This window comes from Rhinolophus sinicus, linkage group LG04 (assembly GCF_036562045.2).
Source record: "Rhinolophus sinicus isolate RSC01 linkage group LG04, ASM3656204v1, whole genome shotgun sequence".
Taxonomy (NCBI): Eukaryota; Metazoa; Chordata; class Mammalia; order Chiroptera; family Rhinolophidae; genus Rhinolophus; species Rhinolophus sinicus.
Window position 1 is genome coordinate 75,060,132 of NC_133754.1, and position 14,283 is coordinate 75,074,414.

The 14,283-nt window shown below is 38.8% G+C and overlaps 1 protein-coding gene across 3 annotated transcripts in view; it reads left to right on the plus strand.

The window, feature by feature from the left end:
* Nucleotides 1–14,283, plus strand: part of FAT1 (FAT atypical cadherin 1) — a 126,734-nt gene that overhangs the window by 3,470 nt on the left and 108,981 nt on the right. The gene's annotated exons all lie outside the window — the stretch shown is intronic.

The following is a 14,283-nucleotide window of genomic DNA, read 5'->3' on the forward strand; positions in this document are numbered from 1 at the left end:
GGAGGGGGCGACGATTCACGACGTGAACCGAATGGGAATGAGCGAGCGGGGTGCTGCTGCGAGCCAGCTGCAGGCTGCGGCAGCGGCCCCAGACGCACGGGTTTGGTCCTGGAGCCATTGCTGGAAATCAAAGCGGCGCCGCGGCGCGGGGCTACCGGGCGTCCCCGGGGCGAGGACTTCCGCTGCGCCCTGGAGCTGGGAAACTTCCCCAACGCGTTCCACTCCCTTCTTTCCGGTAACACTCAAGCCAGCGAAGGACTTAACTGATCTCGCTGCTAAGTTAATTCTTCCAATTTATGAAATAGTATCCACAGCGGAGGTGAGATGAAAAGAGAGGCCAGTAGTCAAGAGGTGGCATCTTTGAAATGGAGTCGCAGAGGTCTCCCAGATGTTTTGCGCCCTCGAGTGCTGCTCTGAGGTTTAATTACTAACTGGTTGAATGTAGATGGCAAAAGGTGCGATTGATAGCGGGGCTAAACCTTGCACAATGTACTGTTTATCAGTTTTTATCTTTTCTGAAAAAGAAACTTGTGAAATCTATTTGTAAAGAAAAATTCTGGTTCTTCAGTGCTCTCTCTTACTCAAAGTGCCTTCTAGGAAGCTAGCTTTCTGTTATCTCTAAGAGTTTTTGTTCCCACTGATGTGAATTGCAGAGCTTTGAAAACAAGGACGCAATTGTATGCATTAGGAAAGTAAACTCATAAATGTTTTCTATGTAAAGTTTTGTGTGTGGGTTTTTTTTTTTTTTGCATGTTTCTGAACTATGGTTTCGTTAAGTGGCTTTTGTTAAGCAACTACCTGGTGCCTGGTAGATTGGATTTTTTTAAAAAAAACTGGATATTTACAGTGATTATTACAATCGGAAAAGATTTAAAAGGCATATTGTCTCATTATTTATTTGTCTTTACAAAAGCAGATTATTAAGACTTCATATATTTAAAGATAGGTTTCAGTACTTTAAGAAGATATCTGCACGTGTTAAAACTGGGTAATGGTGAGATTTTTCCATCTTACTCTTAGAGTTGTTGTTATCCAGCACATCCAATTATTACAGTTACTCTTGAAAATTTGTTTCTACAGATATATAGGTTAATTCTGTTATTTGTTTTTGTGTTTTAGAAGGACAACCCTGGTTCCACAATTAGAATTATTATTCATTTTTTCTTGTTATATATTTATGCTTTAAAATGAATGTAAAATACTGCAAACATTACATAATGTTAAAATCAGTTGACAGAACTGTTATGCCAAACATGGCACTTAACAAGTTCAGTTTAAAGTTTGATTTGAATAAAGTGTGCATTTGTGTACCCATTTCTTGAAAAAATGAACATCTCAAATGAGCGAAATCCTTTGTCACTCAGGAAGTAAGAGTGCTAGAGGACTTCATAAAATCATTCAGGCCAACTGTATATTCATTTGTATCTTTTAATTAATCACTAGAAGGACCCCCAGTGGGTTCTTAGGTTAACAGATCATTTACATCCATGTTATGGACTGGTGCCAAAAGAGGAATCTAAAAATTATGTGCAGACTAACACTGTTTTCATTCCTTTGATCCCATGCCTTTCTAGTGTATGTGTTTAGACAGCCTCTTGAGCCACCTTTGAGCAGTCATTTCTTTGAATGTTATGGGTGAAAGGGATCTTACAGATTATCTGTTTTAACGTCCTTATCAAGTTTACCATCACCTGTTTTCCCCCCAGGTTTGGCTGATTTTACATAGAGTCAATAAACTGAATCAAGTTAATGCATTATTGTTGCATTAAATGTTGTCTCAGTGACCTAAAGATCCTGGTTTAATAGCTGGAAGCCATAAGGCTAGTTGTGTGTTTAATCTTTATGAGTGGGAAATTGCAGTAGGTAAACTCTCTTTTGACTAAATTATATAGACGATGAAGCTAAACTCTGTCTTTTTGACTCACTTAATTGTTCAGTTTGCAAGTGTCAGTTTATCCTTAGGCACTGGGAAAGGAGTTTTTGAAATGAGTGATGCAGTAACTCATTTAACTAAGATCAGAAAGTTGCCATTTTCTCTTCTTATATCTGAGAGGAGCTTTTTATTTCAAAAATGTATTTAATCTGATGAAGAATCTGTATATTTCACGTTTTAAAGTTTTTTTAAAAAATTCATCATTTAAGTCCCAGATTTAAGTATATTGCCAAAATTCTTGCTTAATTCTGAAGTTTATTACATATGTGGAGATAAATCTACAATTAAAGGTCTTCTACAAACCACTTAAAAAAATCAGTAATTATGTAATCCTTATCCTTCCTGGAATATTCAAGTATAGAGCTTCATAATAAGCTCTGCAGTACAGACACTGATCTGGCATCACCTCTAGCCAATTTGGAAGCATTTGGAGGTGGGTCCTGACCTCTTCCTGAGCTGCTGGAAATAAGAGCCATCTCCAGGGCAGCCATCTGCAGTGTTGTTACTGGTTTGGTGGTTGCACCTGGGTTTTCTGTTAATTTTGGAGCCATGGATGTATTATTATCCACTTTGGCCCTTCTTTCCTCTCTCCCCTCCTTCAGTCTGTCTTCCGTTCTCCCGTGTTAGTCCTCATCCATCTGCTCATTCACAAATCCATCAACTGTGGATCTCCTCTGTGCCAGCACTAATTGGGCCAGACGCAGTTGACAGTGTGAATAAATCACGTTTCCTGCCCTCATGGAGCTTACAGTCCAGTGGGTGAGAAGAACAAATAAGTAGTCAATTATATCCATTCTGGTAAGAGAACCATCAGGGTCAGGGTAGTTCATCAGCACCTTTGTGACGGGACCTACGGAAGGTGGATATTAGGGTAGAGTGAGTTCTGAGGGAAGAGTGATTCAGGAGGAACTCATTCAAGGAGAGGAAATGACATGTGTAAAGCAAGTTGTAGAAACCTTAATAAGTTGTCAAGTGTTAATTTAAGGATTAAGGATTAGTTGTGATTTGATTGTGGTGTGACAAATGTTGATAAAAGAGACCTGAGACCTAAACTAAGCATGCCGTGTTATGTTTAGGAAAAGGGTTGGTTGATTTATCATCAATGCTTCTTTAATCCTATGTTCACTTGGTTATGAATTGTTTTTTTTTCATTTGTGTAGGTAGAACATAGAAAATCGATGACTAGGGCTTATATTTGCTTATAAAGACAGGATAATTTTAGGGCAAGGGTTAAGGAAAGAAAGAAAGAACTGTTGAAGAAAAAGGTGACAATAACTAAGCTGTAGGCAAGGAGTGAAGGGCAGGAGAAAGTAAAATAATAATGTTTGCCTCATCTTTTCGAAGGGAAGAGGTGGAGGTGGTACAAGTTTAGAGTCCCCACCACAAGGTGGGTTCATCAGCTCAGGACAGCTGGGTAGTTTCAAGTCTGTGGGAAGTATACTTTTTTTGGTTTGAAATAAGAAGAATGGGAGATTAAATTAGAAAAGTAGGTAGAAGTCAGATTATCAAAGGTCTTTAATACAAGGCTAAGAAGAGTATGCTTAGTCATAAGGCTAAGGGGAAACACTGAATGTTTGTAAACTAGGGAATAATATTACAAAGATGTTTTAATGAGATTAATTTGATTGCAGTGTATTGGCTGAATAGTATGGGGACCAGAAAGCAGGACTACCAAAAGGCTATTCAGGTACTGTGCCTGAACAAATGCAAATATGAACTAGGTGGCAGCCACAAAAATGGAAAGGGAACAATTTTGAGAAATTGAGAAAGAAAAAATGTCAAGTCTGGATAACTTGGTAGATATGGAAGTTTGGCAGTTAAGAATAAAGGACCATAGAAATTCTGAATTGAGAGAGAGAGAGAGAGAGAGAGAGAGAGAGAGAGAGAGAGAGAGAGAGAAAGGGAGAGAATATGTTACTTTGGAGGCTGTAAAGATTTTAGTCCAATCTCTAGTTTTTCAAATAAAGGAATGGAATCCAAGGATTAAGTAATTTCCTTGAATTCAAGTCCGGGCTAGACAACAGGTTTTATGTCTCCCAGCTCTATTTTATTTAATTTCTTAGGTTGCAAATTTGCATGATTTGGGAAGTAGGAAATACAGTGGAATCTTTTTTACAGGCATACTTCATTTTATTGCACTTCACAGATACTGTGTTTTTTACAAATTGAAGGTCTGTGGCAACCCTGCATCAAGCGAGTCTATCAGTGCTATTTTTCCAACATCATTGGCTCATGTGTCTCTGTCACATTTTGGCAATTCTCGCAATATTTCAGACTTTTTCGTCACTTCTCTATTTGTTATAGTGACCTGTTATCAGTGGTCTCTGATGTTTCTATTGTCATTGTTTGGGATGCCATGAACCACACATTATAAGACTGCAAACTTAATGGATAAATGTGTGTGTTCTGACTGCGCCACAGTCCAGTCATTTCCCTGTCTCTTTCTCTCTCCTTGGCCCTCCCTAGTCCCTGAGATACAACAATATTGAAATTAGGCCAATTAATAACCCTACAGGGGCTTCTAAGTGTTCAAGTGAAAGAAGAGTTGTACTTTTCTCGCTTTAAATCAAAAGCTAGAAATGATTAAGCGCAGTAAGAAAGGCATGTCAAAAGCAGAGGCAAGCCAAAAGCGAGGCCTCTTGCACTAGTTAGGCAAGTTGTGAATGCAGAGGAAAAGGTCTTGAAGGAAATTAAAAGTGCTACTCCAGTGAGCACACGAATGATAAGAAAGCTTTACAACAGCCTTAGTGTTGATATGGAAATCAAACCAGCCACAGAGTTCCCTTAAGCCAAAGCCTAATCCAGAGCAAGGCCCGAACTCTCTTCAGTTCTTTGAAGACTGAGAGAGAAAGCTGTAGAAGAAAAGTTCGAAGCTAACAGAGGTTGGTCTGTGGGGTTTAAGGAAAGAAGATGTCTCCATAACAAAAGTACAAGGAGAAGCAGCAAGTGCTGATGTAGGAGTTGCAGCAAGTTATCCAGAAGATTGATCTACCTAAGATAATTAATGAAGGTGGCTACACTAAACAACAGATTCTCAATGTGGACAAAACAGCCTTCTGTTGGAAGAAGATGCCATGTAGGACAATCATAGAGAGAAGTCAATTCCTGGCTTCAAAGCTTCAAAGGACAGGCTGAGTCTCTTGCTGGGGGCTAATGCAGCTGGGGACTTTAAGTTGAAGCTAGTGCTCAATTTATCATCCTGAAAATCCTAGGGCCCTTAAGAATTATGTTAAATCTACTCTGCCTGTGTTCTATAAATGGAACAACAAAGCCTGGGTGACATTACATCTATTTACAACTATTTACATTGTTTACTGAGTATTTTTATCCCACTCTTGAGACCTACTGCTCAGAAAAAAAGATTCCTTCCAAAAATATTAGTGCTCATTAACAATGCACCTGGTCATCCAAGAGCTCTGATAGAGATGTACTGTAATATTAATGTTTTCATGCCTGCTAACACAGCATCCATTCTGTAGGCCATGGATCAAAAAGTAATTTTGACTTTCAAGTTTTATTATTTAAGAAATAGATTTTGTAAGTCTATAGCTTCCATAGATAGTGATACCTCTGATGGATCTGGGCAAAGTCAGTTGAAACTCTTCTGGAAAGAATTCACCATTGTAGATGACATTATGAACATTTGTGGTTCATGGGAAGAGGTGAAAATATCAATATTGACGAGTTCGGAGGAAGTTGATTCCAGCCCTCATGGGTGACTGAGGGGTTTGGGGATTCAGTAGAGGAAGTGGCTGCAGATGTAGTAGAAATAGAATTAGAAGTGGATCTTGAAAATGTGACTGAATTGCTTCAATCTCATAATAAAACTTGAATGGATGAGGACTTGCTTCTTATGGATGAGCAAAGAGAGTGGTTTCTTGAGATGGAATCTATTCCTTGTGAACATTCTGTGACGATTGTTGAAATGACAATGAAAGGTTTAGAATATTATATGAACTTAGTTGATAAAACAGTGGCAGGGTTTGAGAGGATTGACTCCAATTTTGAAAGAGTTCTACTGTGGATAAAATAGTATCAAACAGCATCACATGCTACAGAAAAATCATTTGTGAAAGGAAGAGTCAATCAGTGTAGCATAGTTGATTGTTGTTTTAAGAAATTGCCACAGCCACCCCAGCCACCACCCTGATCAGTCAGCAGCCATCAACATTGAGTCAGGACCCTGCACCAGTAAAAAAATTATGACTCCCCGAAGGCTTAGATGATGGTTAGCACTTTTTTGGCAGTATTTTTTAATTAAGGTACGTGCATTGTTTATTTAGACATAATGTTATTACACACTGAATGCACGACAATACAGTATAAACATAACTTTTATGTACACCAAGAAACGAAAAAAAATTGTGTGACTCACTTTATTGTGATACTTAATTGTGGTGGTCTGCAACCAGACCCACAGTATTTTCTAGGTATGCCTGTATTTTACAGTGGGGAGTGGGGGAAAAGGCTATATGGTATCTCAGTAGTGTTCGGTAGCACTCGAGGGAGTTTAGGGCTGTAATGTAGGATTCTGCAGTGATCCTTCATGATTAAGGCATAGTGATGAGATCGTTAAGGGTGATAATGTGCCTGCATACGGAGAGTTGGAAGACAGAAGTGTGTGACGCCAAACTTTAAGGTGAAAGAGTCAATGTAGAGTGTAAGAGTACTGGAAGAGAATCAGGAAAATAGTGTCATTCATTCTTTATATGTTATGGACTGCGTCATTGTTTTAGGCAAGTCTGTGACACAGGGATATTGGGGAGAGGGATTAATAGCGTCAAATGTGACATTAAGTCTAGGAGGATGCGTCCTGAGAAAAAGGTCATTTGATTTGACATTAGCTTATGGTGCCAGAAGAAACTGTTTCTGTTCCCAGAGTAAATCTGAGGTTGTGCAGAGCAGTTGAGGGACAAAATCATGCTTTTAGAGGAGAGGAAATTCTAAGGAAATCCGGGTAGCACTGAGAAACTATTTTTTTGAAACTCTTTACCAATATATGACAAAAATAGGGTGTTAGTTTGAAGGAAGCGAAGGTTTGAAGGAAGTTGATTTTCAAATAGGGATGAATCTGTGTACTTGTAGACTGCAAAAGGTGGCTGTAATGAAGGGGTAATTTGAGTGGGATGTCTGAGTTGGAGAGAATTTAGGGAGGAGCTGCAGAAGAGGGAGAATTTTATGGTATCAAGGGTGTCTTTATTTGTGGGTAGGATGGGTCCCGTCTCCTGAGATGTGGCAAGAAGACAGAATGGGGGAGAGAACCTTTGAGGGAGAGGAAGAAGAGAGACTGTCTACCTGATGACTTCCATTTTCTTATTATACATGGAACATTCACATTCCTCATCCATTATGTAGTGAAATGCCTGTATGTGTACCTCAGTACACAAGAGCATTGCAAATTTGACCTGCAATAAGACCTTACTAAATTGGGAATGGAAGAGGTGGTCAGTGTTACTTTCTGGCTACCCTGCCAAAACATTATTTGAATGATTTCTGTTTGCAGAGAAAAATACATTAGGTGAGATGATCTTAAATTACAAGAGATAAACACTCTGTTTATTGAGCTTCTCTGTGAGCTGAGGTTGCCCTGGAGTGTGGTTGAGGAAAAAGTGGTTGGAGGATGAGTAATAGATAGTGGTCATGTTCCTATGTGAGAAGAGAGTGAAAGCAATAGTGCAAGGATGCCTGACCCAGCCAGAAATGTACACACAGCCCTTGTTCGTCTCTTTTATTTTGCAGAAGCACAGAACAGCTAGAAATAGTCATCCTCATAATGCCCACAGACGTGTTTTATGCATCCATGTAGTAGGTAAATTACATACAGAGTTATCGAAAGTAGTAAATGATATATACTAAGCATAAGGCTACTGTTCAATTCTAGGTTCATAGTTCGGCCTGCACTCAGTTCTACTGAAAAACATATCAAGATGGCTTAAAAAGATTTCGTATGTACTCAGAAGATAAAGATCTACCCATTAATTTTTCAGTGTTAAGTGCTTACGAAGTATGACAATTAGGTTTGCGAACTCATCCTAGAAAAAGTGCTACATATCTCATTGCTGAATATCACTATGGTCACCTTTGACGTACTCCCCTTGGGAAGCTATGCACCGATCCCAGCACCTAGTCCACCCTTCAAAGCAATTTTGGAACTCTTTTTCTGGAATGGCCATCAGAGCTGTCGTCATATTACCCTTGATGTCCTGAATGTCATCAAAATGCCTTCCTTTCAATATTTCCTTTATCTTTGGGTAAAGAGAGAAGTCACTGGGGCCAGGTCAGGTGAGTAGGGAGGGTGTTCCAATACAGCTATTTGTTTACTGGCTAAAAACTCCCTCACAGACAGTGTCGTATGAGCTGGTGCATTTTCGTGATGCAAGAGCCATGAATTGTTGGCGAAAAGTTCAGGTCATTTTCATCTAACTTTTTCACACAGCCTTTTCTACATTTCCAAATAGTAAAGTTGGTTAACTGTCCAGTTGGAACAAATTCATAATGAATAATCCCTCTGATATCACAAAAGGTTAGCAACATCATTTTGACTGTTGATTTGGACTGACGGAACTTTTTTGATCGTGGAGAATTGGCTGACTTCCATTGTGCACTTTGACACTTAGTTTCAGGATTGTATTGGTACATCCATGTTTCATCACCAGTGATAATACGGCCCAAAACATCATCTTGCCTCTTCAAAAGGTCTTGGCAAACTTCGACTCTCCTTTATGTTTGTTCATCAGTTAGCTCCTTCGGGACCATTTTTGTACACACCTTTTTCATGCCAAGATTTTCAGTGAAGATTTTCCTGTTTCTCTATTGATGTTTACTTGGTCAGCTATGCTTCTCACAGTCAGCCAACGATTTTGACACACAATTTGACAAATTTTTGCAATGTTTTCATCAGTTCTGCTTATACTAGTCACCCTGACCTCTCTTCATTAGTGACACGTTCTCTCCCCTCAGAAAAATGTTTAATCCGTTTGTACACTACCCTTTTCTTCATGGCATTATCCTCCTAAACTTGGACTAATATGTTCCTGATTTCACTTCCACTCTTGCCAAGTTTAACAAGAAATTTAATGTTTGTTTGTTGCTGTAATTCAAGCTCAGACATTCTCGCAACAGCACACAAAAACATGCAACAACAATAATGAGCGCCACTCAGCAAGACACTGCCATATGTTGACATGAACCCAGCTGTGAGACACTGATATACCAAGGTTATGAAACCTCACGGAGCTGTTTGTACAGGGCTGCCAGTGTAAGCGCATGGTGGCAAGTTCGCGAACCTAATTGTCAGACCTCATATGCTGAAGTACTATCTATGACTATTACCGTGTTTCCCCGAAAATAAGACCAGGTCTTATATTAATTTTTGCTCCAAAAGACACTTTAGGGCTTATGTTCAGGGGATGTCATCCTGAAAAATCATGCTAGGGCTTATTTTCCAGTTAGGTCTTATTTCTGGGAAAACACTGTATAATGTAATTAGAAAAAATATGCATATTTTTTTCTGTTATAAATGTTATCTGGAAGCTGTGAATTGATTGTAGCTGAATAACAAAACAGGCTTTCTTAGTAAGATACAATACATTTATTTGACTCCCATGATGTGATTTTAGAGATCATTAAACATTTATTTAACACATAGTATTTTTAAAAAACAAGTAATTTACTTTCTTATTTTGTTTTTTACAACTTCACGACATTTTTCTTTGAAAATGTTATCTTCCTTGTAATTTAGACATTTTAAAAAAATACTCTGAAAATGTGACACTATTCAAACAGAACATTGAATTCTGAATTTCAATAGTGAGTTAAATTCTAGTGATTCTCTCACAGATGTTGGTACAAAATGTCAGTCTCATCAGGAGAGCATGATGAGTGGGAACACAAAGTTTTGGGATGTTTTTTCGTATTTTTATCATATGTGGAACGTGAAGTTTTTATATTGTTTCCCAGTGTGTAGAGGGCTAGAATAACTAATGCTGTGTATAAGAATTGTGACTCCTAAATAATAAATATACAACATTGAATAGAATTTATGCATTGTGTAATGCTGTGTCCCACCTAATATCCTGTCTCTAAGCAGATGAAACACTTATGAATCTTCAGATTTAGATCTAAATATTTGAATTTATGCCGTCATGTTCTCATCTAGGGGTTGTATTCTGTTTTGTGAAGAATGTGCAATCACAGTAATTGACTGTGGAACACTTTACATGAAGGTCTCCCTAATGAAGAAATATGAGCATAGTAATGTCTGAGTCTTACTACAAAAATTATTTTTTTTCTCTTCTTTATGGATTTTTAGAGATCTTTGCTAAAGATATTTAAACTTTGGACCGGAGGCCGTTTTCCCTAAAGGCTTAACTTGGTAAACATTGTTTTCCCTTTGGTGAAATCCTAAATTACTGTGAGTTCAAGTAGTGTGATCACCTTCTAAATATCAAAGTGTAGCCTTTGGCTACAATGGTTTTTGCAGTTAATTTTCATAAACGTGAATTCTAGGTAACAATGTACTTTTTTAGATGAAATGATATTAGTACCATTTTTTCCCTTCATCTTTTTTGTTTGTTTTGCATAGAGCAACAGCCATAGTTTTATTTATTTATTTATTTATTTATCATGGTATTTTATAGTGAAACCTGAGTTCACAGTTCTTACATCACTGTAAGGTTAACAGTATCTCCTAAAGATGGATTTTTTTCCTGATCAAAAGCACTGCATTTAATAATTTATTCTAGTTACAGTGACATTCTGTTAGCCAACTTTGCACAGTACATTTAGTGTTTTTTAAAGTCTCAGTTATGAGTGTGGTGCAGAAAGTTTATTCCAGCCATGAGAACTGTGGTAGGTGAGTTGTAAAAGGTGGTGGAGGTGTTTGGAAACCCCGTTGTGAGAGGTAAGTGGGTGGGAGCAGAGGCTGTGACCAGACCGAATGAGTGAGATGCCATAGTGAGAAAACAGCTGCAGTGACTTGACATGTTGGGCGTTTTCCTGGTGACCTGGGGGGTAAAAAGGGTGTCTAGGGCCTTTTAGCGGTGGTGGTGGGCGCAGCATGGCACCAGCCAGCATTTATGGGTCATTTATTTTCAAGCTCTAATGTTAGGCTTCAAATGTTCAAAAAGATTGATTTACTTACGTGCCCATCACACCACTGTTCCTTGGTTCTGCTACCTCGGCAGCTGCTTTATCTCCTTTGCTGGTTCCTCTTCTCTGCTCTCCTCTAAATCTTGGGTAGCAGCAGGACTCTGCTCTTGGTTTGTTTGTTTTTTTTTCCTCTCTCAGTGCTCTGTCCATTGGTGATCTCAGTTTTGTGGTTTTAAATAACCATCTTTTATATTCTGATGACTCTCAAATTTGTATTGCTAAGCTGGACCTCTCCCACACATGTAACTGCCCACTTAATCTTTACAACAGGCTTTTCCATCTTAAGTTGTTCAAAACTGAACTCCTCATCTTACTCCCTAAAACCTATTCCTCCCTCATTCTTCCCTCTCTCAGTACCTGACAGCTCAGTTCTCTTCTTACTCAGCACACAATCCTTGGAATGTTCTTTGATACCTCTCTTTCTTTTCCTCCCTCAGCCTTTCCAATTCATCAGCAAATCCTGAAATAGATCCAGACTCTGACCACTTCTCCCCACCTCCACCATTACCATTTTTGGGCTAAGCCTCCATGGTCACTTTCCTCTACTGTCGAAGTAGCAGCCTTCTAACAGGCCTCCCTCCAGCTTTTACCCTGGCCGCCCTCCATTCTCTTCTCAACACAGGTACCAGAGCCTCCCTTTTCCCTTTCTTAGAGCATGCCACACCCCCTGTTCAGAATCCTCAAGTGGTTTCTCATTTTCTTTGTGGTAAAAATCAGTCCTGAAAATTACCCTTCACCCATGAGTCCATACTGATTTAAAGGAATGATTGAATAAATACACAAATGGGAGAGAACAGACAAATCGCTCCTGTAGAAGAATTCTAAATAATTCATGGAGCATAGCTCGCCATTCCTTAAGTGTGGGCTGGGCAACGTGACTTCCTGATAAAGAGTATAATACAGCAAGTGGGGAAAAGAGTAACTTCATCGTGGAGAAGCCTGACAAGCGCTACTTCAGCTAAATGACCAAGTGCAACATCAGCATGGATGCGTCATGGTGACGTGATGATGTGATGTAAATGGGATGTTACCTCTCTGGTCTTCCTCCCTCAAACACGTAGCCTCAGGGTAATCATGAGGAAAACATGAGGCAAATTCCATTTGCGGGAGGTTCTACAAAATACCTGACGGGTACTTCTCACAACTGTCAAGGTCATTAAAAACAAGGAACATCGGAGGAACTGTTACAGTCCAGAGGGGTCAGAGATGTGATGACTCAGTGTAACGTGTTGGTTCTTGAGTGGGAGCCTGGAACAGAAAATGGGCATTAGGACTTAAATAGTGAATAATAGTGCATCTCTGTTAGTGCATTGGTTGTGACAGATGTACCATAATAATGTGAGACATTGACAGTAGAGGAAACTATCTTTGAAACTATTCTAAAATTGAAGTTTATTGAAGAAAAAATCTGTTACTGCCCTTCTCTCACCCACGTACCCCAGCCACAGTGGTCTGTTTGTTGTTTTTCTAACTAGGCTTCTCTACTGGAGGTGATTTTGAGCCCCAGGGGACATTTGGCAATGTCTGGAGACATTTTTCTTTAGGTGGTGGGACACAGTGATACTGTAGGCTTTTAGTGGGTGGAGACCAGGAATAATACTAAACATCCTACAGTAATGCGTGGGACAGCTCTCCCTCCACTGCTCCCTGCCCCCCTCACTCCCCCCAAAAAATCCAAAATGTCAATAGTGCTGAGGATGAGAAGCCCTGGTCCTTTTGAATTTAGGGCCCTCTCTTTCCCTTCAGGCTCCTGACCACAGTCTCTCTTGCCCTGCTTTATTTTTTTTTTCTCCTTAGTACTTAATCATCAGCATCTTTGTATACTTGTTTGTTTGTCACCAGGCAAAATATCTACCATGAGGATTTGTTGCTAATCTGTTTGGTTCACTTTTGTATCTAGCATCTAGAACTGTTCATGACACATAGTAGGTGCTTATTAAATATTCATTGAAGGAATCAAATCATTGATGAAGGGAGTGAATGAATGATAAAGATAACATACGCCCAAAAATTCAGATGGAAAAGTGAAAATGTAAACCATCCTGCAGCTGCCTATTCTCCGGACGTTACACTGTTAACAGTTTATTTTTTTATCTATTGAGAATTTTTCTGTTCTTTTTAAAGCACATTCATTTACTCCGCACACAATTTATCTCCCCTCCTTATTTTTTTGTTTTTACAAACAGTTTAGTTTTTCCAGTTAATATAGCTGAACATCTTTACATATCAACATACAGAGTGCTGTCTTACTCTTTTTAATGCATAATATTTTACATGTAGAATTAAGCAAAAATAATTGCTTACAATATGATCCTGATATAATACTTTGTTGTAAAGTGGATAATAGTAATAATCTGTCCCCTAAAACAAAAGATAATGGTTGTTCAACATCATCTTTTTAAGTGTTCTTTAAAGCATTTTCTTTATATGTATATTTATTCCTAGTTTGTATAATAAATGCCTGAGGATGGGGATCTCTGTCTTTTAAAATAGTCTTTTAACTCAATGTACCTTGCATGGTTTGTCCTGATTCCTGTAGGTGGAATAGAATTGAAGTTTTCATTTGTTTTGATAAAAATTACTGGATCATTGTATAATATTCAAATTTCCCTGAGTATGAGAACTGTTGACCAAATAAAGAGATAGTTTTAGAGGGAAATTGTTTTATTATTTTCTAAACTGTTCTTCTAGAGACCAAAAAATGGGTCTTAATTTCCTGATGTTCTCTGCTGAGTAGAAGGCATGATAACTAGAGAACAAGTTAGGGTGCCCAACTTGAGCATGATTCATTATCAATTAAGCTTCTAATTGCTTTCAGCATATCAGGTCTTTCCCCCCCACACCCCAATGAAATGAGTAATGGGGCAAAGTTGGCAGTAGCTAGCTGAGTTAAGGTGCTGTAAATTAATATTGCCATATTAATTTCAACCTGGCTGTTAAAACAGCCCTCCAGTCTGCTGTTTCACCTTTGGTAGCATTCACATTTTGTGAATATTCATTTGAGAGTAACTTTGCCAAGGGTACAGAGCTGTCCTCTACTCTCAGTGCTGGGATGTTTTCTGAAGCTACATTGATTTACAAGGTGAATTTGTTGGTATTTGGGGCACAGTTGGTCTGAAAATCATTGTCCTGCTCCCTTGCCAGGCCTCAGCCCAGTGGACTGCCTCCTTTCCCACTGGCTAAAGGCAAACCTTTCTCAG